The sequence below is a fragment of the Callospermophilus lateralis genome, chromosome 12 (assembly GCF_048772815.1).
Source record: "Callospermophilus lateralis isolate mCalLat2 chromosome 12, mCalLat2.hap1, whole genome shotgun sequence".
Classification (NCBI taxonomy): Eukaryota; Metazoa; Chordata; class Mammalia; order Rodentia; family Sciuridae; genus Callospermophilus; species Callospermophilus lateralis.
In genome coordinates, this window is record NC_135316.1 from 68,294,273 (window position 1) to 68,321,260 (window position 26,988).

General features: G+C 38.4%; 1 protein-coding gene across 1 annotated transcript in view; it reads left to right on the top strand.

Moving 5' to 3' along the window:
- The window catches only part of LOC143411654 (purine nucleoside phosphorylase LACC1), a 54,962-nt gene extending 28,227 nt beyond the window's left edge, over window positions 1-26,735 (top strand). The window contains 1 exon segment of the mRNA XM_077110692.1: window positions 26,410-26,735. The gene's annotated coding sequence lies outside the window, so the exon portion shown is untranslated.
- Window positions 26,736-26,988: the final 253 nt, after the last annotated feature.

Here is a 26,988-nt window from a genome sequence, read left to right on the forward strand (position 1 = left end):
TCATTACCATTTCAGAGGATTTATCACTGATATACAGGAATGCCTTTGATTTATGGGTGTTGATTTTATATCCTGCCACTTTGCTGAATTCATTTACTAGCTCTAGAAGTTTCTTGGTAGAACCTTTTGGGTCTGCTAGGTATAGGATCATGTCAACAACAAATAGTGATAATTTAAGTTCTTCTTTTCCTATCTTTATGCCTTTAGTTTCTTTCATCTGTCTAATTGCTCTGGCCAGTTTTTCAAGAACTATGTTGAACAGAAGTGGTGAGAGAGGGCATCCCTATCTTGTTCCAGATTTTAGAGGGAATGCCTTCAATTTTTCCCGTTCAGAATGATGCTAGCCTGAGGCTTAGCATAGGTAGCTTTTACAATATTGAGGTATGTTCCTGTTATCTCTAGTTTTTCTAGTATTTTGAACATAAAGGGATGCTGTACTTTGTCGAATGCTTTTTCTGCATCTATCGAGATGATCATATGGTTCTTATCTTTAAGTCTATCGATGGGGTGAATAACATTTATTGATTTTTGTATATTGAACCAGCCTTGCATCCCAGGGATGAATCCTACTTGATCATGATGCACGATCTTTTTGATATGTTTCTGTATCCGATTTGCCGGAATTTTATTAGGGATTTTTGCATCTATGTTCATTGAGATATTGGTCTATAGTTTTCTTTCTTTGAAGTGTCTTTGTCTGGTTTAGGAATCAGGGTGATGTTGGCCTCATAGAATGAATTTGGAAATTCTCCCTCGTTTTCTATTTCCTGAAATAGATTGAAAAGTATTGGTATTAGTTCTTCTTTAGTGGTTTTGTAAAACTCTGCTGTATACCCATCCGGTCCTGGGCTTTTCTTAGTTGGTAGTCTTTTGATGACTTCTTCTATTTCCTCTATTGATACTGGTCTGTTTAGGTTGTGTATATCCTCCTGACTCAATCTGGGCAGATTATATGACTTAAGAAATTTATCGATGCCTTCAATATCTTCTATTTTATTGGAGTATAACTATTCAAAATAATTTCTAATTATCTTCTGTATTTCTACAGTGTCTGTTGTGATATTGCCTTTTTCATCCCATATGCTAGTAATTTGAGTTCTCACTCTTCTTCTCTTTGTTAGCATGGCTAAGGGTCTGTTGATCTTATTTATTTTTTCAAAGAACCAACTTTTAGTTTTGTCAATGTTTTCAATTGTTTCTTTTGTTTCAATTTCATTGATTTCACCTCTGATTTCAATTATTTCTTGCCTTCTACTACTTTTGCTGTTGTTTTGCTCTTCTTTTTCTAGGGTTTTGAGATGAAGTATGAGATCATTTATTTGTTGGTTTTTTCTTTTTTTAAGGAATGAACTCCAAGCAATGAATTTTCCTCTTAGATTTGCCGGAACCATAGATTCCGATATGTTGTGTCTGTGTTTTCATTTATCTCTAAGGATTTTTTAATTTCCTCCTTGATGTCTTCTGTAACCCATTGATCATTCAGTAACATATTGTTCATTCTTTAAGTGATATAGGATTTTTCCTTCCTTCTTTTATCATTGGTTTCCAGTTTCATTCCATTATGATCAGATAGGATGCATGGTATTATCTCTAGTCCTTTATAATTTCTAAGAGTTGCCCTGTGACATAATATGTGGTCTATTTTTGAGAAGGATCCATGTGCTGCTGAGAAAAAAGTGTAACTGCTTGATGTTGGGTGGTATATTCTATATATGTCAATTAAGTCTAGGTTATTAATTGTATTATTGAGTTCTATAGTTTCTTTATTCAACTTTTGATTGGAAGATCTGTCCAGTGGTGAGAGAGGCGTGTTGAAGTCTCCCATAATTATTGTATTGTGGTCTATTTGATTCTTGAACTTGAGAAGAGTTTGTTTGATGAACATAGCTGCACCATTGTTTGGGGCATATATATTTATGATTGTTATGTCTTGTTGGTGTATGGTTCTCTTGAGCAGTATGTAGTGTCCTTCTTTATCCCTTTTGATTAACTTTGGCTTGAAGTCTATTTTATTTGATATGAGTATGGACACTCCTGCTTGCTTCTGAGGTCCATATGAGTGATATGATTTTTCCCAACCTTTCCCCTTCAGTCTGTGTATGTCTTTTCCTGTCAGATGCGTCTCCTGTAGGCAGCATATTGTTGGATCCTTTTTTTTTTTTTAAATCCATTTTACTAGCCTGTGTCTCTTGATTTTTGAGTTTAAGCCATTAACAGTTAGGGTTACTATTGCGATATGGTTTGTGCTTCCAGCCATATTTGTTTATTTATGTTACTTAACATGGTTTGTTTTTCCTCTTTGATTATTTTTTCCTTTACTGTACTACCTCCCGCTGTTGGTTTTCATTGTTATTTTTCATTTCCTCTTCTTGTAATGTTTTGCCAAGGATGTTTTGAAGAGCTGGTTTTCTAGCTGCGAATTCTTTTAACTTTTGTTTTTCATGGAAGGTTTTAATTTCATCTTCCATCCTGAAGCTTAATTTTGCTGGATACATGATTCTTGGATGGAACCCATTCTCTTTCAGTGTTTGAAATATGTTGTTCCAGGATCTTCTATCTTTCAGAGTCTGTGTTGAAAGATCAACCATTAACCTGATTAGTTTACCCCTACATGCAATCTGCTTCCTTTCTCTTGTAGCTTTTAAAATTCTCTCCCTATTCTGTATGTTGGGCATCTTCATTATAATGTATCTTGGTGTGGATCTCTTGTGATGTTGCACATTTGGCATCCTGTAAGCTTCTAGGATTTGGAATTCTGTTTCATTCTTCAAGTCTGGGAAGTTTTCTCGTATTATTTCATTGAACAGATTGCTCATTCCTTTGGTTTGGATTTCTATACCTTCCTGTATTCCAATGACTCTTAAGTTTGGTCTCTTTATATTATCCCATATTTCTTGGATGTTCTGCTCATGATTTCTTAACAGTCTTGCTGAGCTGTCTATGTTCTTTTCAAGTTGAAATCCTTTGTCTTCATTGTCTGATGTTCTATCTTCTAAGTGTTCTACTCTGCTGGTAATACTCTCATTTGAGTTTTTAATTTGGTTTATTGCTTCCTGCATTTCCAGTATTGCTGGGTTTTTTTTTTTTTTTTTTTTACCTCTATCTCCCTGTATAGTTGATCTTTTGCTTCTTGGATTTGTTTATGTAATGCATTGTCAAAGTGATCTTTCATTGTCTGATTTTGCTGTCTATGTCTTCCTTGAGACTCCAGATCATCTGAAGCATGTACATCCTGAACTCTTTATCTGACATTCCATCTGCTGCAGATATTACCTCTTCTAATGTTTGTTTGACCTGCATTGCTTGTGGTCCTTTCTTTCCTTGTCTTTTTATACTGCTCACATTTCTTTCCAGCTTTGTGAAACTGTTGTGTTATTGATTTTTCCTCCTATATATTTATATTGCTCTTCTATAGTTCCAAAGTCTCTCTTTTGTGGAGAAAGACAATGTTAACAGTTCCCAATATCAATAGTACATCATCTAAGCCCATGTTTTCCTTATTACTACATTTATAGCTAGACTGTATGTCTACAAATGTTGGTTTCAATTATCATTTACAAATATAGTCATTAGTTTCATGAAAGGCATACTGTTTCTGGTAGCATGAAGAAAACTGAATTTCAGGTTTAGGATGTTATGTTTAGGGGGAAAGGAGTGAGGGTATGTGGTTAATCTAACTTAATAACTTTGGAGAGCTCTAACCAATAGATGGGTAATTTATGGAAGAATGTATAGATTCAAATTCCTATATGTATTTAGAAGATTACCGTACTTATGAATAGTAAAATTTAGGGGGTTGCAAGTGGGATAGAGGGAGTAAGAAGAAGAAAAACAAATAACAAGAAAAGCAAGAGAAAAAAGAGAGCAGGAAAAAGAAAGTAAGAGCAAAAAAAAAAGAAATAAAAGGGGGGAGGGAGGCGGGGCATATGCAATTCCTCTATATTATATTATTCTGGTGATTCAGTTGTTAACGACCTTTTTCTTTCTTTCTTTCTTTCTTTTTTTTAAAGAGAGAGAGAATTTCAACATTTATTTATTTTTTAGTTTTCGGCACACACAACATCTTCGTTTGCATGTGGTGCTGAGAATCGAACCCGGGCCGCACGCATGCCAGTCGAGCATGCTACTGCTTGAGCCACATCCCCAGCCCGTAAAAGACCTTGTTCATGCACAATTCATGGTTTCACATATGTTGAGGTTGTGAGGACCAGAGGGGGAATGGTAGAGGAGATTGGATGAATGGATGAAAAGAGAGAGAGAAGAGAAAGAAAAAAAAAAAAGAAAAGTCTCTCAGAACTCTGTTTTCTTTTCTTCCAGTAGGTGGCGTTGTCTATCCCTAGCTTGAGTCTCTGGGTTCAGGGTGGTGGTGGTAGTCAGTGTGAGAGGACTTGAGCTTCCACCTGTGGCCTCTCTACTCTTATTCTTTGAGATGTAAACCAGGGCCTGATCCGCTGCAGAACCGAGCTGGTAGCCACGCCCACCGGTTGATGGGTTTTAAGGGTTAGTGGGATTTTCCAAGATGAATTCCATCAGTTTTTCTCATAAGGTATTTGATGAGGTGGGGGGTGTTGGGGAGACCTTATGTTTGTCCAGACCTTGGTCCGGTGACTGCTCGGTCGGGCGGCTGGGCCCCTCCTCCAGTTGGGGTGGTCTGCCTACCACACAGGCGGGCGGCTGAGCACCTTCTCCAGGTCGCGTGGTCTGCCTACCTTGCAGGCTGGCATTTGGGCCCCTCTGCCAGTTGGGGTGGTCTGTCTACTGTGCAGGTGGGCGGATGAGTCCCTCCTCCAGTTGGGTTGGTCTGGCTACCGTGCAGGCGGGCAGCTGGGCCCCCTTTCCCAGCCACGTGGTCTGCCTACCGTGGAGGCCGGAGGCTGATCCTCCTCCCTTTCTTTCTTCTCTCTCTCTCTCTCTCTCTCCCTCTCTCCCTCTGTCCCTCTCACTTCTTTCTCGTTTTTTATCTATTTCTCTTCTGAGGATTGATCCTAGGCCCTCAGGCATACTAAGCAATCTATTCCCCAGTCCCTTTTATTCTGAAACAGTGACTTGCTAAATTTTCCAGGCTGGATTTCGATTTGCAGTCCTCCTGTCTCAGCCTCCTGAGTACCTGGGATTACAGGCATGCCCATCAAACCCAGCATTCCATTACTTTCTGACACTATAGTTCTTCCTTCTGAGACAAATGAATATAATTCTTCTTATATAGTCCCTACCCAAGTCCTAGAATTTGCTGATTATTTAATTTATCATCATCATCATCATCATCATCATCATCACTGCTGAAGATTGAAAGCAATGTCTTGCTCAGCCTAGGCAAGTGCCCTACTGCTGAACCTTGGATGATGATTATAATAAAGATCAAATTTTAAAATGAACTGAGTATCGTCCAGGCACAGAGGTGCATGCTGTAATCCCAGCTATTAAGAAGGCCAAGACAGGAGAATAGCAGGTTTAAGACCAGATTTAGCAATTGAACAAGACCCTGTCTCAAAATAAATAAATGCAAATGAGCTATGGATGTAGTTCAGTGATAGAGCACCGCTGGGTTCAATTCTAAGTGCAACAATAAAAGAGAAAAAAAGTACTGTGTGTCTGTTGTGTGTAAGAACTTGTATTAGGAATATCATTCTTTAAAAACAATTGAACATGAAGAGTTGATCCTTTTGATTTGCTTGAATTTGTGGAGTTCTTTGAGTTAAGTGAATGGCAAGCCATTTCATAGAGCACTTCAGGCCTTTGACAGGAAGAGCAGAAATACAATTTACTAAGACATCACTTTTCAGTTACATCTTGTATTTTAGCTGAAAAATCATATATATATATTTTTTTTTTTTCACAGTCTTATTTATTAAACTTAATAATTATCTTCAATGAAGGGTGGCAAAAATAATCAAGAGATTAAATTGCATGACAAGGACAATAACTGGCATTAACCATGAAAAACCCACAAAAATATGAACATATTTAAAAAATGAAAAAAGAATTTATGTAGTATTTGTTTAATCTTCAACTCCTGGCCCTGAGTGAAGCTTGTTTTTGAGGGAGGGGTCAACCGTGCTGTAGGAGAGGATCCTGGTGTTGGACAAGCCAAAAGGAATGGCATCTAGAAAGCCTTTTTAAGAGACTTCTAGCTAAGGAGGAAAAATGATGACATAATCAGCGAAAAGCTAAATCAGAACCAGAAAAAATCCTCCACTTGTGAGTTCAAATTCAATTGCCATAAGCTTTCTCATCATTTCGGACAGTTCTTCTTATGCTCTGACACTCTGAGGTAATACCTTTCAAGGAAAACCATGGTTTGTGCGTTTATCAAAAAAGTCCCATAACTATAAGGGATGGTTACCTATCCTTTTTTTTTTCCAAACTAAATTCCCAGTATAAAGCCAAGAACATTACAGGTGGACATAACCTTAGAGATCACTTACATAATGATTCTATATATACAAGGACAAGACCCAGAGAGGTCTGGTGTATTCCTTTGGGTCACTCCACAGTCAATAGTGTGGAATTAAATACTGACTCTCTTGAACTTCAGATCAGAGCTTTTTTTAAAAAAATATTTCTTTTTTCTCATCAGTTACTAAATCTTGTTGGAGTTCATGCTGAATATTTCTAATAAAACACTCTCTAGTGTTACCTCTTCCATCCAGGTTCCTATGTTCTAGAATGTGGATAATTGCAACATTCTTAACTTATCTTGGTCTTTATCTCACCCCTTCTTCCAATTCCTTGTTCACACTGTGGCCTGAATGAGCTCTTTGGAAGTGGAGCCCTGATCTAGAGCACATTGTCCTGGGAATGAGGTTCTAAGTCTTCTACCCCTCTCTCATGGATCTCACCAGGCTCAATGTCTAAGACTATCTCTAGTCTTATTTCTTGGCTCTTTTCTGAAATAACCTCTGTTCTAAACACTCTGAGTATCTTTAAGTTACTCATATTTCCCCAGGCACTGATTCCCAGAAATTTTCACCCCTCAAGTTTGATCAGACACCAGGTATAGTGACTCTGTCTCCTGAGTACTTTTCTTTCTTTTATTCCCACACTGCTGCCACTCTGGCTTTCACCAAGTCTCTCTCTGTGATAACCTCCTCAGTGACCTCTTCTTGATCCCAGCTTCTTTCAATGCTTTTTCTATCCTGCCAGGAGAATGACATTGCAGCAAAAAATTTTATCCTATTCTTTTCCTTAAACACAATAATGGCATATATTCCTAGAACTTTTTGGACAGAAATAAATGCCTTTGCTGATAAGGTCCTTCCTGCCCCACTAGATCTATAGTTTCCTTTTTTACCACTCCTTCATATAACCCATTTGCCAAACTGACCTCACACAGTTCTCTAAACAACATGTATCTTTTTCTACCTCTTTTCTTCATGGAGCATCTTCTGTGGCCAGGCTTACGTTATTCCCCCATTCATCTATCATCAGTCAGCTCAATGTCATTTTCACCCAGTTTCATTCAAACAACTATTTTTTGTCCTCCTGATATTGTCTATGTCACACATTCAATTTTTCAGGTGGACCACACACTTCTAGGGTTGTTTATACATTTTTGAATTTTCTATAACAGTCATTGATTATTTTTATATTCTAATAAAATAAAAGAATTGTGAGGAGTCACCTATTGAAGGAGGCAGTGGTATATAGGTACATAAAAGCAAGGTGTAGAGGGATAAATTGGGCCACAAGATGGATGGTTTTGTATCTGTTTCAAACATCTGAGGGGCTTTCATGGAGAAGGGCCGAGATAGCCATATGATGGAAATCACATGGAAGGAGATTTCCTTTGCTATAGGAAAGCTGAACCGAGTTGTTTGAAGAATAAATGGGCTGCTGGGTCAGAACAAAATAAATGAATTAGTGGCTGGAATTGTGACTCAGCAGTAGAGTGCTCATCTTGCATGCATGAGGTATTGATTTCAATCCTCAGGACCATATAAATTTAAAATAAAGATATTGTGTCTACCTAGAACTAAAAAATAAAGATTTTTTAAAAAAGAAATGAATCACCTCTGTGTCTGTTTAGAGACAGGACCATTCTCCCAACTAGAATAGAATTTTTGTTGAAAGGTAGACATCAACTTGGCCTGACCAGGGCAGATGGCCTGTGAGGTCCCAGTATTCTTTGCTTTTCACCACTCTTTTCTAGGATAAAGTAAGGGCTTCTCTGCACTTATACCCTAAAACCAGATTGACATAATATTATTCAGAGTATTCCAGTATAGCTAGAAGAGCATAACCTTAGAATTAAGGCTTAGGCTTATCTTTTTATCTTTTGTCAGGAGTGTTTGATAGAACCCTTTTCCTTCTTCATATTATTGTTTTCCTCATCTGTTTTCTCATCAGGATTCCATTTCTGGTACAATACATAGAACACTGTAGTAGTAAATGGATTATTTTTCTGTTTCCTATGACACTTGTATCACTCTATCCTGTGTTAAATTCCTTGTTATTTTGGATGATCTACCCATTTAGAATGTGAGGTAAGTCTTAACTTTTGTATAAACTTTGCAGCCTTATATCTACCTTTAGCAAGGATTTCATAGTGATTATTAAACTGAGTTAGATTGAGACAATAGACCATACTAATCCACTTTACAATCAGTAATCTACCAGAGGAGTTAAGATAGATAAAACAAACAGAAAACCATGAACATGAAACTTTATTCTTCTCTGACTTACATTAAAGTTGTTTCTAAAATGCGACAAGTACTGGCAAGTTACAGGGTGGAAAGATGGATAGTGCTACAGAGAATTTGGAACAACATCACAGGGTATTCTCCTATATCCTGAGTTAGCCTTTCTGGGATGATAAGGTAAAGAGCAAGTCAAATTTGGTGCTGTGTTTCTTCACTTTTCTTGTTTAGTCTTTTGCCTTCGTTTGCTTTAGGACTTGAAGGCACTGTGTAGCCCTGGAAATTGATGTGTGGGTGGCACAAGAATTTGGAAGATTAGTTAAAAGTCTGTACAGAGGCCGCCTAGGCATCTTGGCTTTCTCCTCTACCTTGTGCTCCTGGACAGCAGCACTCCCCTACCATATAAAAGGCAGGAACTATAATGGAGACTCCTACAGCTTAGGATAGGCCAGGAGTGAAATACAAGGAAGAGATGAAGTTAAAGTCTACCCCTTTCCTTACTTGGATCCAAGGAAGCTGCCATCTCTCTCTCTCTCTCTCTCTCTCTCTCTCTCTCTCTGTGTGTGTGTGTGTGTGTGTGTGTGTGTACATATATACACTTCTTGGCAGGAAATTAGCAAAAGTCTTTTTGGACAGTACCGTGCCCAAGACAAGAATATATTTTTTTAAAGGAGAAGAAAAGTAAAATATATTGCAATGGAATTGAAATTATGATAGAGAGTTTGGGGATCATAGAAAGCAGCTCAGTTTGGTTAAGTACAGTAGGAGGGCTGTTTAGGAAAGCTGGAGAAAAGGGGGAAGATTAATCTTGTATCATCAAGGTCATGAGATTTTTTCCTGAAGGCAGTGGAAAATTAAGCAACCCTTTAATTACCTTTTATCACCGTGAGGGAATAATTTTTATTTATCTTTCTGTGTCCACAGAGAGCATACAGAAAAATAATTAGTGAGAGAAAATTCATTCATTAAATGGCAATACATACAGGTTGCTGGACATTCTAAGTAGAGTTCCCATCAATTCTTTTGAAAAACATAGTTTAAATATGATGTAAACACATTCTTAGAGATTAAGTCATCTGGCTATTTCCAGATACAGGGTAAAAGCTTTAGAAAGATGGTGCAGAAAGTAACCATTTTTTAAAATTTTCTTTTTCTCTTTTGATTTACATAGAATATCTTCTTATTTTATTTTATTTTCTGGTTGAATGCAAAGTATGTTCACAACAATTCGTGTTTTCATACATGTAATTTGGATAACAATGACCATCGAGTTCTTTCCCTAAAACTTTACAGAGACTTGCCTGTTCACCAGCCCTACCCTAGTGCAAAAATGCCACTTTTTTTACAAGTAATTTTAAACATTAACGGGTAACTTCTTACATGATGTATGGAATCAAAACAAACAGAAAAAAAAGAACTTTGAAATATAGGGGTGGGAGCTGGGGATGTGGCTCAGCGGTAGCACGCTCGCCTGACATGCGTGCGGCCCGGGTTCGATCCTCAGCACCACATACAGGCAAAGATGTTGTGCCCACCGATAACTAAAAAATAAATATTAAAAAAATTCTCTCTCTCTACCTCTCTCTCTCTTTAAAGAAAAAAAAAGAAATATAGGGGTGGTACAGATAGTTGAAAAACATTTCACAAAAGGACAATTGATATTCTCAGAGAGGTAAGAAAATATATTAAAATCAAAAACTGAAAATGGATAATATTTTAATGTAGGAAATCTTCAAAGAACAAGGAAGATCTCTAGAAAATTAAAAAGTGATACATGGTTAAGAAAAGTTGACATAAGGTATTGGATGTTAGAGAGGACTTCCAAAACCCAAAGAAAGTTAAAATAGAAAAAAAGAAGATGGGGAAGTTGTATCTAATATGAACTCTAGGAAGAGAACAAGAGGGCAGAAAAGCACACAAAAAAGTAATTTCAGAAAATTTCATGGAACAACAGGTATTAGTGTAACAAATGGGAAAGCATATCCACCTGAAATTTTAGAGCCTCATAGATAATGAAGCAATGATGAAATCTTCAAAGTTGGAGGCAGTGGAAAACAGGTCATATAAAATGTGGTAGAAGATTTTAACTATCATCTCTCAAATCCTAATGGGAGTAATATGGGAGTATTGGGGTTGTAGCTCAGTGGTAGATCACTTGCCTTGCATGCGTGAGGCACTGGGTTCGAATCTCAGCACCACATAAAGATAAATAAATAAAGATATTGTGTCCATCTACAACTAAAAACATTTAAAAAAAGAAAGAAAGAAAGAAATCCTAATGACACTGGCCTTCTTGGCAGCATTAGAAGTCAAAGGGAAAATCATTTCCAACCTAGAGTTTATATCTAGCTGCACACTAGTAGTCAGGTGTGCAGGTAGGAAATATTGTAAAAACACTGTCAAATTTTCAAATCTTGTTTTTTTTTTATTGGTTGTTCAAAACATTACATATATTTCATACATTAGATTCAAGTGGATTATGAACTCCCATTTTTACCTTAAATACAGATTGCAGAATCACATCGGTTACACATCCACATTTTTACATAATGTCCTATTAGTAACTGTTGTATTCTGCTACCTTTCCTATCCTCTACTATCCTCCCTCCCCTCCCCTCTTCTCTCTCTACCCCATCTACTGTAATTCATTTCCCTCCTTTTAAATTTTCCCATTCCACTCACAACCTCTTATATGTAATTTTGTATAACATTGAGGGTCTCCCTCCATTTCCATGCAATTTCCCTTTTCTCTCCCTTTCCCTCCCACCTCATGTCTCTGTTTAATGTTAATCTTTTCTTCCTGCTCTTCCTCCCTGCTCTGTTCTTAGTTGATCTCATTAAATCAAAGAAGACATTTGGTATTTATTTTTTAGGGATTGGCTAGCTTCACTAAGCATAATCTGCTCTAGTGCCATCCATTTCCCTGCAAATTCCATGATTTTGTCATTTTTCAGTGCTGCGTAATACTCCATGGTGTATAGATGACACATTTTTTTTTTATCCATTCATCTATTGAAGGGCATCTGGGTTGGTTCCACAGTCTAGCAATTGTGAATTGTGCTGCTATGAACATCGATGTGGCAGTATCCCTGTAGTACGCTCTTTTAAGGTCTTCAGGGAATAGTCCGAGAAGGGCAATAGCTGGGTCAAATGGTGGTTCCATTCCCAGCTTAACCAGGAATCTCCATACTGCTTTCCAAATTGGCCGCACCAGTTTGCAGTCCCACCAGCAATGTACAAGAGTACCCTTTTCCCCACATCCTCGCCAGCACTTGTTGTTGTTTGACTTCATAATGGCTGCCAATCTTACTGGAGTGAGATGGTATCTTAGGGTGGTTTTGATTTGCATTTCTCTGACTGCTAGAGATGATGAGCATTTGCATTTCTCTGACTGCTAGAGATGATGAGCATTTTTTCATGTACTTGTTGATTGATTGTATGTCCTCCTCTGAGAAGTGTCTGTTCAGGTCCTTGGCCCATTTGTTGATTGGGTTATTTGTTATTTTATTGTCTAATTTTTTGAGTTCTTTGTATATTCTGGGTATTAGGGCTCTATCTGAAGTGTGAGGAGTAAAAATTTGTTCTGGATTTTAGGGCTCTATCTGAAGTGTGAGAAGTAAAAATATTGTAAAAACACTGTCCAATTTTCAAATCTTAAAAAAAAAAAAACTTGCATTCCATATAATAAGAAGATGTAGCCAACAAAGAGGAAGACATGGGTACAGAGTGGCTTTAACCAGGAAAGAGGCAAATATAATAAATTCCCAGTAAGATAGTGACAGAGTGTCCTAGCTGTGCAGGGGGCCTGGAAACAACCTCTCCAAAATGAAGAGGGAAGATACAGGGTCTAGAAAGAGTAGATATCTTATTTTTTTCCTGGTATGGGGACTGAATCCAGGGGTTCTCTATCACTGAGTTAGATCTCCATCCAGCCTATTCACTCATTCATTAATTTTGAGACAGAGTCTTGCTAAATTGCTTAGGGCCTTACTAGGTTTCTGAGGCTGGCTTCAAACTTGCGATCCTCCCCCCTCAGCCTCCCAAGTCCCTGGGATTACAGGTGTGTGTCATGGTGCCCAGTTGGATGTCTTTTTTTAACAATAGAAAGGAACTAGTAATGTGACAGACTGGTGACATGAGAAGAGCTCACAGGTTTGGTGCAGAATTGTGGAACAATTAGAGATAGATACATAAAATAGAGTTATGAATTAATGAAGAGTCCTTAAATAGTACATTGATTAGTGGGGAAGATGAAAATGTAAAGTATGTAGTAGTAATATATATCTATATAAAATAGTATATTAATTATATAGTAATGTGTATTATTTTATGGAAATATATATATAGTAGTATATAATTACACATTTCTTTCCACATTGAAGCATACTATCATACTTATGTAGTAACAAGTTAAATAACTAATCTTTATTATTTATGATACCACTCTATTAGGAAGATGAAAGGAAGAAAAATGACATGTATTTGAGGTGAAAAAGGTAAAATAATCCTTACTTCTTATAGTAGGAAGTCAGTAGATTATTTCTGAAAAGTAAAGATAACATAAACCAGGTGTGGTGGTGCATACCTATCCCCTCAGGAGGACAGGGCAGAAAGGTTGAAGTTCAGGGTCACCCAAGGCAACCCTGTCTCAAAATAATTAAAGGGGATGGGGATATAGCTCACTGTTAGAATACCCTAGGTTCAGTCCCCAGGACTATAAAATAGTAACAATAATAATAATAGTAATAATAAATAAAATATTATTCCAAAATATGGGAGTAAATAGCACAAGTCATAGTAAGCAGAGCTTTAGCAGTTGCCTTTAGGGGCTAGGAACAGATGATGAGACACAAGGTTGCTCATTGGAGGATGGGTCCCACAGGTATGTAGCTTCTCCTCAAGGATGCAGTTGAATCACAGAAGTTAAATTACTATTTTGTTTTTAAGTAATAATCTTTGTAGAAAAGTTGTCTTCTGTGTCCCACGTGTATGTGGTGCCAGGGATCAAACCTGGGGCATTGCACATACTGGGAAGTGCTCTATCACTGAGCCACATTCCCAGCCCTGGTGGTCTGTTTTTAAGGGTATCTTTCTTAACTGCATCCACCTTCTTATATGTTTCTGCCCAGAGAGGTAGGAAAAGAACTCACCTTTCTGTGCCCTGTTGATATCAAGGTTGTGATAGGTAACATTGTTACTGATCAGCTTTCCAGAAATTGTTTCAAACCTTGCTCCTGCCCACTGATCTCTACCCTCAGTTTAAGGAATATGAATTTTAAAATAATACTAACGTTTGTTCTTTTGTTCATACACATGCAAAATTAAAATTTTTAATTAAAGTTTTACACAAGTGATTAAAGAGACATATCTTAGTCCATTTGTGCTCCTTTAACAGAATACCATGGACTGAATAATTTGTCAAGAACAGAAACTTACTGCCTCACTGACCTGGAGTCTGGGAAGTCCAATATCAAGACTCCAGAGGGTCTACCAATTCTGATTCCAGGTAGTGCCCTTATTTATCCCTAGATCACTTAAGATTGAAGGGCAAAGAGACAAAAGAGAACTAAATTTACTCTTCTATAGTAATAGTGGCCCCAGGCATGAGGGCAAAATCCTGAGGACCTAATCATCTCTCAAGTATCTGACTTTTTAGTATAGTTACAGTGGCAACTAGATTTCAGTAGAAGTTTTAGAGGGAACAGACATTCAAATGATAACAAGAAACAAGGCCTGACAGGCATTAGAATGATTTTCTAGAACTGGTTTATTTGAACCTCTGCAGAATTTTCTGGTGGGAAGATGGTGGTATGAGAATGGTCTTCCCCAATATAATTATTGCTCACATTCCAGGCAGAGCACAGCACACATATTTCTTCTAAACCTATGGCCCAATATCAAAGCCACCCCTGCCCTCTGCTCATATCTAAAAACAGCAGAAAACATTGGGTCTTAGAGGGAAAGTTGAATGCATTTAAAATGGAAAGGTGAAGCCCTTGAGCTGCTGGGCACAACAGAAGCTTGGCTGGGGCACAAAGCCTGGAAACTAGACTGGCTGGTCTGTCCCAGAGGAAGCTGGCATCTCATTCACTTAGAGTTGCTTTTCTTTCTCAAACTGCTTTGTTTCCATGGTTTCATTTTCATTTTATTTCAGCCACGTTTGTGTACCCATGAAATAAGTGTGACATTAAAAAGTGAATTACTATTGATACTCTGCATATGAATAAACTTTAAACTACAATCTCAATGAAAATTCTATAGTAGGGAATAGCCTTACAGCAATCCCAAGCTGTAATTAATGCCTATGCATCCAGTATGCTCACATGGGCTAGGAATGTCGCTCAGAAGTAGGGCACTTGCCTAGCACACACAAGGCCCTGGATTTGGTCCAGCACAAAAAAATTAAAAAATAAAGAACAACAATATTTACGTTTGTTTGTCGTCACAAATACTTCTTTGGTGGATAAGTTTTCCTGTCATGTCGTCATATTTTTAATCTATGGCTTTATCTTTAGAATCTCTGTTCCTTTTTTATTGATTTTAAAAAAATAATGACAATGGAATGCATAACAATTCTTATTACATGTATATAGTACAATTTTTCATATCTCTGATTGTATATAAAATATGTTGACACCAATTCATGTCTTAATACATGTAATTTGGATGATGATGTCTGTCACATTCCACCATCCTTGCTAACCCCCTGCCCCCTGCCTTTCCCTCCCACCCCTCTGCCCTATCTAGAATCTCAGTTCTTTAAATTCTGTTGGTTCCCTCTGTCCCAGTATTTCTAATTTATTTATAAGTTTATAACAACAGTGTTTATAATCTAGGTCTGGCTCCAATAAGGTTAATGAACCACAATTTCCTAGGGAGATTGCCGCAGTCTGGCTGGGCACGATTCAGGAGCCACTTGTCAAAAGAAATGAACTTTATTTTTAGAACATACATACCAAACCACACAGCTCCTCAGGAAAATCTTCAGAGCCCAACTGCCACCACCGGCTTCCCACAAGCCTCTCCACCTCCCCCACTCCTCCTGCTCTTGAGGCTGATTGGCTGGGTTGCATGGGCAGAGCCAAAAAAAGTGCCCTAATGAGCAGCTCCGTGGTCTGAAAGGGCGGGGAAACAGTCCAATGAGCATCACCACAGAGGAGCCAATCAGTTGGCAGCTAGAAGTTTGCTGGGGCCGCTGTGAGCCAATCATCAACTGGCAGCTGGAAGTTTGCTGGCAGCTGGAAGTTTTATGGGGCCCCTTCGGCTGTGGCTCTCAACATCTCCCCCTCTCTGTTTAAACAACAAGCATGTAGCTTAGGGACCGTGCCTGCCTTAGGTTGTCCAATAGTACATATGGTGCTTACCCGTTATCAGATGAGCTGACCTCAAGGCTTCAGCCTCCTGTCTTAGGTTGGTACCATTGCAATTGGATCTTACCCGTCACTGACTACCGGTCCAGTATACAGCCACACCTGTGGATAGGTCTTTGTACCAGCAGGGGTGGTGGTGAGGTTCTTCGCCTCACCTCTGTTGGTCCCCAAATTTTAGCTGAATGACTATGACAAGCAGAAGGGAGGAAGATACACCAAGCCAATTGATGGTTCCTTTTGGAAAAACTGTACCACCGATGACATCATCAGCAAAAATACCCCAACACTACCACAAGTCGCTGCACCAACAGATAGTTCACAATGCATACAGGTGAGTTCACAAGGCATACAAGTAATTCATAGTCCAGGCAAGTTCTGCAAGCAGTTCAGTGATGGCTCCTTTTGGAAAAATTGTACCACTGATGACACCATCAGCATAAATACCCCAACATTACCACAAGTCGCTGCACCAACAGATAGTTCACAATGCATACAAGTGAGTTCACAATGCATACAAGTGATACATAGTCCAGGCAAGTTCTGTAAGCAGTTCAGTGATGGCTATTGCAGAAGCTGTAGATTGGTTTTATTTTTGTCTTCATCGGCACTGGGATAAAGATAGGAATTCTGGCAATAATGGCTAAAGAAAAAATTATATAACATTCCAGAAGGCACTAGAAGAAAACAATTTTCTTAATAATGTACCTTATCTTCAACAGAATTATTAAATATAATGAAAAGGAAAGGTGAAAGTAAACAAACAGATCTATTAACCTCCTTTTTTGTTCATATATTAAAACAATCCTCAATAGCTGTTTACCCAATTTAAATTAAACCATTTAAATCACGTGAAAAAAAATATTTGGATCCATTTTTTCATGAGCGCTCATCATATACAATATATGGACATACACACATTCAAACATATAACACAAAGCACAAGTGTGCACACATAATATAATACATACAACACATAACGTAATAGTAAAGGCCTTATAATTTTTTAAAGGTGAAATCTCCATTGCAATGTTTAAAAACTCTATAGTCAAAAAATAGAACTGATCAGCAAAACATTAACCTAGGTCTGTATGAGCTCAAAAAACAAAATAGAACTTCATGATGTGGGAAAGGGCAATAATAAAATAGATATTGAAAAAAGCATCCTGGTTCTGTCGCAGATGTAAGGGTAGCCAAACTGGAGTTCTGGATATCAGCTGTTATGGATTTGAGCCTAATCATCTTATTTTTGGTCTGTAGAAATCGATTTAGTTAATCTCTCTGGAATCCAAATCGGCTGCTATTCTCCCTGTGGAAACACACAAACAGACCCCCGACTCCAGACAATCACTGGGTCAGGACCTTTCCATTGTCCTGTTAGAATATCCTTCCAAAGTACCTTGGGCTTATGCACATTTTTTGGACACATATGTCTTTCTGCAGCACTAAGTCCTGATGAATCCAAATTTAAACAGTTTAGAGTAAAAAGGGTTATTTTAAGTTTATCTTTGGGGAATATATACCCCTTCCCATTTCCTCTTTTTGCTTTAATGAGTACATTTTAATAGTTTGATGAGCTCTTTCAACTATGCCTTGTCGCTGTGGATTGTATGGGATTCCTGTATATGAGTAATGCCAAATGATGAGCAAAATTGTTTAAGAGGTAGAAGTATAACCAGGGGCATTATCTGTTTGTAACTGTTTTGGAACGCCCACAGTGGCAAAATTTTGTAAGCAATGAGCTATAACATCTTTAGTTTTTTCTCCAGCATGAAGGGAGCCCATTAAAAATCCAGAAGAAGTATCAACTGTAACATGCAAATATTTTAATTTTCCAAATTCTGGCAAGTGTGTGATGTCCATCTGCCAAATATGGTTAGGTATCAGTCCTCTAGGATTGACTCCAAGATTAACTTGTGGCAAAAAGGTCACACAATTTTGACATTGCTTTATTATTTGTCTAGCTTGTTCCTTAGTTATTTTAAAATGCTTTTGTAAAGTATTAGCATTGACATGGAACTTTTTATGAAAATCTGTAGCTTCTTCTAGTGTAGAGAAAATATGTATGTCGTGTAGTTTTATCTGCTAAATCATTGCCCAAACTAAGGGCTCCAGGCAATCCTGTAAGTGCCCTTATATGTCCTATAAAGAATGGATCTTTTCTGTCCCAGATTAGACTTTGTATAGTGGAAAGCAAAGAGAAAACAGTAGAGGAAGGGGAAATCCTACCAGCATCTTCAAGGGATACTATAGCATTAACTATATACTGACTATTGGAAAATAAATTAAATACAGAATCTTTAAACATCACAAAAGCTTGTAATACTGCATTAAGCTCTACCTTTTGAGCTGATTGTTTGGGTACTAAAAATGTAAAAGTTTGATCAGGTGTAACTATTGCTGCTGTACCAATATATTCAGTGAATATATTTGGAGCATTAATGATAGGTGTTTTCCTTGTCATTTTTGGAAAAATTACAGGATGCAATGACCAAAAAGACAATAAAGGATTAGATGGTAAGTGGTTATCAAATGACATTAGGTTTGCACATGATGATTGCCCAAGTATTTAACTCATTAGCTAACTCATCAATTTGATTCATAGTATATGGAGTAATAATTTTATTGGGAGAAATTCCAAACACTCCCTTTGCTGCTTTTATTCCTTTGAGTATTATTTGTCCTACAGCCTCAGGATACCTAGTGAGAATACTGTTAGGAGAATAAGATAAATGTATCCATAATAATGGACCTTCTTGCCAAAATACTCCTGTAGGAATATTTTTTGTTGGTAGTACAATAAATAATAAAGGCAAACTTATCAATTCTATCCAAATGCATATTTTCCATATATGTTTCAATGATTTTTAATGCCTTTCTTGCTTCAGGCATTAACATGCGGGGTGAATTTGGATCTGATGGACCTTTTAGGATATCAAATAAAGGTCCCAACTCTCCTGCTGGTATACCTAGATAAGGCCTTATCCAATTTATGTCTCCTAATAACTTTTGAAAGTCGTTAAGTGATTTGAGTTGATCTACTCGTATTTGAATTTTTGGTGGATGGACCATGGTTGAGGATAATAGAACTCCTAAATAATTAATTGGAAAATTTAATAGTACTTTATCTATTGCTATCTCTAGATTATAATTTTTTAATAAGTTTGTAAGTGTGGCATAACATTCTAGCAATGTGTTTTTATCTTTGTGTGCTAATAATACATTATCCATATAGTGAAATATTTGTAGTTCAGGATTTTGATTTCTAAGTGGCTGGATTACTTTGTTAACATAAATTTGACACATAGTTGGACTATTAGCCATCCTTTGAGGGAGTACTTTCCATTCATATCTCTGATCAGGACCTTCATGATTCAGTGCAGGGATAGTAAATGCAAAACGTGGACTATCCTCAGGATGAATTGGAATTGAAAAAAAACAATCTTTAATATCTATGGCTAAAACATGCCAGGTTTTTGGCAAAGCAGACAATTGAGGAATCCCTGATTGAGCAGGACCCATAATAACCATCTCATTATTAATGGCTCTTAAATCTTGCAATAATCTCCATTTATCAGATTTCTTTTTGATGACAAAAATGGGAGTATTATGGGGAGATACAGAAGGTTGTATATATTCTTCCTCTAATTGTTGTTTGAACAGGTCATGGGCTACTTGTATCTTTTCTTTAGTCAGTGGCCACTGAGGAACCCATACTGGTCTTTCTAATTTCCAAGTAATTTTTATTGTCTCAGTGGCCCTTTCTGAAAATCCAACACATGTCTGTCCGTTCCATGATCTATTTGTATTGGTGCTGCTATACCTTGTTCTTGTTTTTCTAATCTTTTTCCTTTCCTAAAACCTTGTCTAGTCATAATAGTGGGTGCATTTTTGGTTGATGTTATTTGTTAATGTCAAACCTAATTGATCTAGGACATCTCGTCCCCATAAATTTACGGGAAGATGATCCAATACATATGGCTGTATAGGTCCTTCACATCCTTCAGGATCCTTCCAATCTAACACCGTTGCACTTCTATGGGGATTAGTCGCCACTCCTAGGCCTCGAAGCGTTTGAGTGTCTTGTTGTAATGGCCAATGTTTTGGCCATTCTTGACGAGAGATGATGCTAAGGTCTGCACCTGTATCCATTAGCCCATTAAATTCATGTCCTTGAATATTTAGTTTTAGCATGGGGTGAGAATCTAAATTTAAAGAAAGCATAGCCCAATCTACACCTGTGGAGCCTAATCCCTTGGAACCTCTTTCTACAGTATGAGTGGAAAATTTATCATGCAGGCTGGGTATTATTAATAACTATGCTATTCTATCTCCTGGTGAAATTACTGATATACCCTTTGGAGAACTGGCTATAATTTTTATTTCACCTTCATAATCGGGATCAATTACCCCAGGCCTTATCATAAGTTCTTTTAGTGTAGAAGAGTTGCATCCCAATAATAAGCCTACTGTTCCTTTGGGAAGAGGTCCTTTTACCCCTGTGGGAATGATTTGAACTCCCATCTCTGGAGTTAGTACTGCTCTGGCGGAGTCGCAGATGTCCAACCCTGCGCTCCCTCTGGTTTGTCTGATGAGGCATCTGATGGACAATGTGTCCTGGGCACTACCCTGATGGGGTTGCTGGGTTCCTCCAGTACTCCGTATATTTGTGGTTTGGGGCCCAGGAGCATTGGGCCCCCCTGTCCATTTTTTGGCAATGGAGCTCGATGCCTTTCTCCATGATATTGTGGATAAACACCTGGTCCTTGTTCGTTTTTTGATAATGGAGTACCCTCTATGGTGGTTTGAGAACGGCATTCATTAGCCCAATGTCTCCCCCTATGGCATCGTGGGCAAATACCCGGTATTCTACTCCTTTGATACCTAGTTTTGTTAAATCCTCCTCCTATGGGGCAATTCCTTTTAAAATGTCCTGTTTGTTCACAATTGTAACACGTTCTTGGCCTGGCATCTAAAGCCTGTTTTACTGCAGCTGCCACGACTTGCCCTTGTTCTAAAGCCTGTTTTACTGCAGCTGCCACAACTTGCTCTTGTTCATTAATGTCTCTACATAATTTAATATATGTGTTTAAATCTTCATGTTTCCATGGTCTAATGTCTTCTCTGCACCAATGATTCGCTTGCTCATAAGCCAGTTGTTTTATTAATGGCATTGCTTGTTCTGTATTCCCAAAAACTCTGGTAGCTGTTTGAATAAGCCTATCTACAAATTCAGCATAAGGTTCATTAGCTCCTTGTATTACCTTAGATAATTGACCTTGTAAACCTCCATGTCCTTGTAAAGTCTTCCATGCCTTAACTGCATTTGCAGCAATTTGTGCGTATACACCAGGATCATATGCAATTTGTTGCTGCTGATCCTCATAAGGTCCCTTTCCTAACAACATATCTAGATTTCTCTGAGGATAACCAGCTGCTGCATTTCGCCTAGCCATCTCCTTGCAAATTCCTCATTGGCAACCTTCCATAACAGGTATTGTCCTCCATTTAGCACAGCTTTACACATATTAGCCCAATCTGCTGGCGTCATGTTCAAGTTGTTAATGGATTCGACCATGCTTACAGTGAAGGGTGCTTGAGGACCATAGGTTGTTACAGCCTCTTTTAGCTGCTTCACTGATTTGAAATTTAAAGCATGGTGAATTTGCTGCCCTCCTGCCTCAATAAAGGGCATGTTAATATTTGAGATCCTGTCTCAGGATCCCAACTATCAACTGCAGTGGTTGGGGGCCTCCCGGCATATGGAGGTGGTGCTGTTGGTTGGACATTTACGCCCTCTGGTGATAGAAAGGTGTTAGTAGCAGTCTCCTGTTGTAACTTTTCCCCTGATGGCTTTTTCTGCTCTAAGCTTTCTTCCTCTATCTGACTAGCTCGAAAGACCTTCTCTTTTACTTGAATCTTTTCCTCTTTCTGACTAACTTGAGAGACCTTCTCTTTTACTTGAATCAATATGTCTTCTCCTTCCTCTACCTTTGTCTGAACTGAAGGCTTTGGACTAAGCAAACAAGATACCAATGCCCACAATGTCAATGTGCCAACTGGCAGAGTTCCTGGACTTTTCTATTCTTTTTAAATCTTCACCATGATGGTTCCATTGTGATATTATTTAACAACTCCTCCTTCAAAAGCCATGGGCTACATTTTTGTATTGTATCAATGTATGCCCTGACTGCTCTTGATTTTACTGGAATGCCTCCTTCCTCTAACAATTTACTTAACACTCTTTCGGTTTGTTTTTTACTAATTTCTGATCCATATTTCTACTATAATACAACCCAACAAGATAACGCCTAACAAAACTGAAACAGAGTGAAACAAAATTGGAACAACACAAAATCATTATAATACCCTCCTGAAATGTCCATCCGTCCTTTCTCCCTATCTGTTCCTCAGATGTGAGCGGTTTTTCTTCCATCTTACACATCTCCAGGGACAGGCAACTTAAAACAAAAGTGAAGCAAAACAAAAGAATAATCTTAAAATGGCTACCCATCCTCTTGCCCTGCCCTCAGGGGCGAGCAGTTTACCTTATCACTTACCCTCAGTCGTTCCCCATGTGGCCCACCAAATGCGGCAGTCTGGCGGGCACAATTCAGGAGCCACTTGTCAAAAGAAATGAACTTTATTTTTAGAACACACACACCAAACCACACAGCTCCTCAGGAAAACCTTCAGAGCCCAACTGCCACCACTGACTTCCCACAAGCCTCTCCACCTCCCCCACTCCTCCTGCTCTTGAGGCTGATTGGCTGGGTTGCGTGGGCAGAGCCAAAAAAAGTCCCCCAATGAGCAGCCCCGTGGTCTGTAAGGACGGGGAAACAGCCCAATGAGCATCACCGTAGAGGAGCAAATCAGTTGGCAGCTAGAAGTTTGCTGGGGCCACTGTGAGCCAATCATCAACTGGCAGCTGGAAGTTTGCTGGGGCCCCTTCAGCTGTGGCTCTCAACAGAGATGATGGTGATCCAAGCTGTGTCATTGGCAAGTTGTTATCTATTGAATTCAAGAGGTTCTGGACAAACAGTAGATATTTGAGTCCTTTGAAAATCATTAGCCAGCTTGTTCTGGTGCAGCACTTACTGTGGACCTTCCAAGGTAGGCCCTACAGGGAAATACCAGAATACCCATCATGGTTTTTATTTTGGGGAGCTTAGACTATATACTTGGGGAGACAAAACTGAAAATCGTAAAGTAGCAGCAAGTGCCAAACAATGTGTAGTTCAATGGGAAATGAGGGATTTGGGCCCTTGTGCTGTAGTGTTTCACAGGAGAGGTATCTGTGATGAATTTTATAAACAAAGGATTGAAGCTTAGGCTGTGCTTTTAAATGGATGTACTTAGCTAAAAGATAAGGGAGAGGCATTCCAGCATTGCATTCCAAAAAACACGACTGCAAACATACCTAAAAGAATGATCACGATGTGTTTCCCTAATAAAAGGAAGATTTGTGCCACAGCTTGGGTCACCAAAAATGCAGTGATGACCTGGGAGCAGTTGCCACAGGAGCAGTGAGTACATCCAGCTAAGCACAAAGCCCTAAGGGCAAATCCAGGCTCAATACTGACCATCCCAAGGAGGTAGCTGAGCTCATGCTAGAGCAGAGGTTGGGGTGAGTTCTGAGTCTAAGCATAGAAACGTGTGGGCTAGCAAATTGCAGAAAATAGAGTATTGGTTAGTTTCAGCACAGAATTGCTGACCCAGGGCATTTCTAAAAGCGAAGGAGCCAGGTGTGGTGGCACCCACCTGTAATCCTAACAGCTCAGGAGGCTGAGGCAGGAAGTTCAAAGCCAGCCTCTGCAACTTAGCAAGGCACTTAGCAAATCAGTGTTACCCTCTGTCTAAATAAAATATACAAAAAGGGCTGGGGTTGTGGCTCAGTTGTTAAGCACCCCTCAGTACCAAAAAAAAAAAAAAAAGAAAGAAAGAAAAAAAAAAGCAAAGGAAACTTGCCTTCTAGGCAACCATGGTCTGTCCTCAGTGCATCCTTTAGCCTGTTGTGAGAGGAACCTGACCAAAGCAAAGGTCTCTTTGGGCAGTGGCTCAATAAGGAGCTACAGGCAGCGAAGAAAGCAGAATGTGTGAAAGTTGCAGTGAGGTCTTCATGATCCCTAAGACTGGGAATTGCTGAAGCTCATTGTATAGGAAAGGTTTGATGCTGAGGCTGTATTAGGAAGGTGGACTTAAGAGAGGTGGATAGTGGGAGAAAGACCCCCCAGTGAAATGGGGCAACTGTGAGTCCAAGATAATGACTGGTGTGAGCTGATAGAGACTGGCTGAGTGTGGGCCACAGAGGCAGATGCTATGGATGTTTCTGTTTGAGTGTTTGGCAAATGGCAGAATATTGAAGGAATCAGGAAAACTGGAGAGGAGACAGGGCTCGGTAATTTTGAATACACTGAGTTTGAGATAATGGTGGATAGTCAGCCAGTAATTGAAATAAGGAACTATAATTGTAAGCAAGCAAGAGAGTTATGAAGATCCTTACCAGAGAGAAAATGGTCAGATGTCAAGGAGAAGAGGAATAGTCAACATCTCTGTTAATCAGGTAAATACATATCAAAACTACAGTAAGGTTTAGCATCAATGTGGTGAATGACAATGATCAACTGCGAATAGTAACAATAAATGTTGGCAAAGATGTGGGACAAAAGGTTGCTCATACATTTTTGGTGGAACTGCAAATTAGTGTAATCATTCAGGAAAACAGTATAAAGATTCCTCAAAAATGTAGGATTAGAACCATCATATCATAGGATCCAACTATCCCACTCTTTGGTATTTATTCAAAAGAATTAAAATCAACTTACTGTAAAGGTACAATCACTTCAATATTTCTAGCAGGACAGTTCATAAGAGTCAAATTATGGACTCAGCCCAAATGCCCATCCATAGATGAATAGATTAAGCAAATGTGGAACACATACACAACGGAGTTTTGCTCAGTCATATAGAAGAATGAAATTACAGTGTTTGTTGGTAAGTGGATGGAAATGGAGAACATCATTCTAAGCGAAATAAGCAAGATGCAGAAAATCAAGAATCTAATGTTTTATATGTGGAAGCTAGAGCAAAATAAGGGAAAGAAGTGATGGGAGGATCTGATATTATAAAGATATAGGCAAGATGAGTGGAGTAGAAGATTAAGAGGGAGGGAAGAAGAATAGGATGAGAATGAGAAAATAAGAAATCAATTTAACAAAATCTGGTACACACACACACACACACACACACAGAGCAAAGGGAATTGCACCTTTATGTACAAATAGAATACACAAATCAAAAATAAATAAATGAATGAAGGAAAGACCCATAGAATAGGGGGAGGGAGAAGGGGAGGAAAAAGTGATTACACTGGAGGAAATCAAAGTCCATGCATGTGTGATTTTGTCAAAATGAACCCAACTTCTACTTATAACTATAAAACTCTAATTTAAAAAAAAAAAGTTTACTATTCACTCATGAAACTAATTTGTGCCCATGGAAAGATTTTAAAAATTTCTTTCTTGGGCTGGGGATATGGCTCAAGCAGTAGCGCGCTCGCCTGGCATGCGTGCGGCCCAGGTTCGATCCTCAGCACCACATACAAACAAAGATGTTGTGTCCGCCGAAAACTAGAAAATAAATATTAAAAAATTCTCTCTCTCTCTCTCTCTCTCTCTCTCTCTCTCTCTCTCTCTCTCTCTCTTCTCTCTCTCTCTCACTCTCTTTAAAAAAATTCTTTCTTTTTAGAAAACGACATTACATGTTCAATTTTCAAGAAATTTAATCAAGAAATACTACACCAATAATATCAGATCTAGGAGAGATTTCAGTTAGAAAGATTGGGAGATTTTGGTAGAAACTGTGTTTGAATGACTGATTTGTTGGTTATCTTATTCATGAATTCACTCAACAGACATCAGAACATTATTCTTTGCCAGTTGTCTGTTAGCTGGCAGAGATGCAGGGGAATAAAATAGGAGCTTTCAAAGTCTAATTAGAGGAATCATCTACCATAAGAACTTTTAAGAATGAGAATCTGTTTTAAAGCAAACTTCAAAAGTCATCTCTTCCAACCAACCCCTCCCCATTTGGAAAATATTGCTCCTTATTTTGTGTTTCCAAAGTAAAAGAAGGGCTTGGTTTATTCTTCTGTGACAATATGTTCTACAATTTATTTGAGTCTTTTATATACATGAGTGTATCTCTCTTGGCAACTAAGTTGGCCTCTAGAATGGAAAGAATTGTCTCATTCTTATTTCTGCAGATACCTAACAGAGAAGACTTATAACATGTGAAATGGTTTAAGAGTTTTTCTTCTTATTGTATGGAATGCAAGTTTTTTTTTTTTTTTTAAGATTTGAAAATTGGACAGTGTTTTTACAATATTTTTACTTCTCACACTTCAGATAGAGCCCTAAAATCCGGAACAAATTTTTACTCCTCACACTTCAGATAGAGCCCTGATATCCAGAATATACAAAGAACTCAAAAAATTAGACAATAAAATAACAAATAACCCAATCAACAAATGGGCCAAGGACCTGAACAGACACTTCTCAGAGGGGGACATACAATCAATCAACAAGTACATGAAAAAATGCTCACCATCTCTAGCAGTCAGAGAAATGCAAATCAAAACCCCCCCTAAGATACCATCTCATTCCAGTAAGATTGGCAGCCATTCTGAAGTCAAACAACAACAAGTGCTGGCAAGGATGTGGGGAAAAGGGTACTCTTGTACATTGCTGGTGGGACTGCAAAATGGTGCGGCCAATTTGGAAAGCAGTATGGAGATTCCTGGTTAAGCTGGGAATGGAACCACCATTTGACCCAGCTATTGCCCTTCTCGGACTATTCCCTGAAGACCTTAAAAGAGCATACTACAGGGATACTGCCACATGGATGTTCATAGCAGCACAATTCACAATTGCTAGACTGTGGAACCAACCCAGATGCCCTTCAATAGATGAATGGATAAAAAAAAA